This window comes from Penaeus monodon, chromosome 16 (assembly GCF_015228065.2).
Source record: "Penaeus monodon isolate SGIC_2016 chromosome 16, NSTDA_Pmon_1, whole genome shotgun sequence".
NCBI lineage: Eukaryota > Metazoa > Arthropoda > Malacostraca > Decapoda > Penaeidae > Penaeus > Penaeus monodon.
Window position 1 is genome coordinate 46,142,301 of NC_051401.1, and position 2,500 is coordinate 46,144,800.

Below are 2,500 nucleotides of genomic sequence, written 5' to 3' on the forward strand. Positions count from 1 at the left end.
ACACACACACACACACACACACACACACACACACACACACACACACACACACACACCTTTAGATAGATATGTAGCTAAATAGGTAAATAGACAGACAGATAGAAAGCAGAAACACATAAAATAACATGACCTTGACTTTCCATGGTAACGCAGCCGGATCTATTTAAGATTCGCCGAGACAGGAATGCGTAAGTATGGGTGGGAGGACAGCGGTGACGTCACGGATCACTAGCGAACGCCGGGTTACAAAAAAAAAATGTTTATCGATCTTCCCTTTTGTTTTACAGCCATTATTAATCGACATTGTCATTTCCGCTGAATGAAAATGACAGAATAGAAGATATGTTAATATATATAAAAAAGGGGGAAGGTAGAGTTCTAAAAAAATGTCTCACTGATAGGACAAAAGAGTGTAGATGTCGCCCAGGCTGAGTCATCGCGAACCCTAAAAGAGTTTAGCCTGGGTGTCTCTTGCTGGCGGGGTCCCAAACTTCTTTTTTGGTATGGGTTTTAAAACAGGCCTCCCAAATTTGGGGCAGTTTTGGATAGTAAAATGAAGGAACCGAATATTTTAATTTCAATTCGATAAACCTGAAAACATATGAGAAAAGAGGAAATTATATGATACGTGGGTTATGCGTGATAAGGACAGGTTGGAAAATGAGTATATATGTAAGTACATACACAAATATACATGCATATATATATATATATATATTATATAATATATAAATATAATATAATTAAAATATATATAATATAATTAATATAACAATATATATATATATATAATATATATATAATATATTATATAACTATATATCAATCAATAAGGGTTTGCTCATTTTTGACACCCGGGCCCTCTCCCCCATCCTTCGCCACTAAACCGATCTTACGCTTTTTTTCCATTTTATACCACGCACCGCAAAATCTTTATTTGTCGCTCATTTGTCTTGGGTTTTCCCTTTTTCCTCTTTTTCCTTCCCCATCCCTGTCAGCAATTTTTTCCCCAATACTTTATTTCTCTTACATGACCAAAAAAAATTTTAAATTTTCCCTCTTGTTAAGAGTCCAACAGGGGTCTTTCAATTTTTTTTTCCAGCACTTCATCATTCGTCTTTTTCTCTGCCCAGCTAATAGCAGTACTGTCTGTAAAACCAATTTTAAAAAAAATTTTATCTTTTTTTTTCTATCTACTTTAACACCCAACATCAGAACCCCTAGTCAATTGGGGAAAATAATGAGTTCAAAACCCCGCTTTGTCCCCTAAGGTAATGCTTCGGCTTTCCCGATGTTTTTGAGAGCTTGTGGGCTTTGGCAATGGTTTTCTTCTTTTTTTTCCGGGGAAACATCATAGTATTAGTTAAAAAAGCCCAAATAAGTAAAAACCTTTTACATTTTCCCAATCATTCCCTGATTTTAAAAGTTAATGTTCATTGCCCGGTTTTCTTTGAATCTTCATGATCTTATTTTCTTGGCATAAGAAACAAGCCAGCATTTCCTTGCTTTCTAATTTATCTGTAGTTGTTTTGTTCAGTGATACTGCTGGCATCAAAACTATACATCGGGTACCCGTTTTATATTTTGTTCCCCCAAATCCCAGTTCCCTTTAAAATTTTTAGAGCATTTTTATAATTGTTTCAGAATATATATTAAAGAGGGGCGGGACAGAATGAACCCCTTTGTATCCTTTTTTGACTTCGAAAACCCTTTGAACCATAAGTGGTTTACAGCGCTTGTTGTTGGTCATACAAGGCTTTTTTTAATTGGATGATGTGTTTTGGAAACTTCATATCGACATGTTATTCCCGAGGATATCTGATCAACAGTATCAAAAGCTTTAATAATCGATGAAACAAGGGATAGGTCTTTGATGTTTTGTTTTTCTCTATCAATTTTAAATTTAGAATTGGTTTCTGGGCCCCTTTTCCGGGCGAAAACCCGTTGTTTTGAATTTTTCCCCTCTTAAATTCAACTTCTTCTTTTAGCAAAAATTTTCAAAAAAAATTTTGCTGCTGTGACTTATTAAGGCAGTTGTCCTATTATTGTTGCTTTGGAGTGCGTCCCCTTTTTTAGGTAGGGAGGAAAGCTGATTTTACCCGTCTTCGGCCATTTTCATTCATCCATATTTTTGTACGAGTTTGTAGAAGAAGATTCAACACTTTCGCCAGAATTCTTTAGTTTGGTTTTTTCATCTTTTCCGGGGTCTTGTTATTTTTACTTTTTTAAGAAACACACACACACATATATATATATAATATAATATAATATATAATATTTTTTAAAATATATATATTTTAAGAGAGAGAGAGAGGAAGAGAGGGAGAGAGAGAGAGAGAGAGAGAGAGAGAGAAAAGAGAGAGAAGAGAGAGAGAGGGTAGACAAAAAATAGATAGATAATAAATACATAGATACATAATACATGCATATATACATTAGATACAAAATATATATATATATATTATAATATATAATATTTAAAAAATATTGGTGTGGTGTG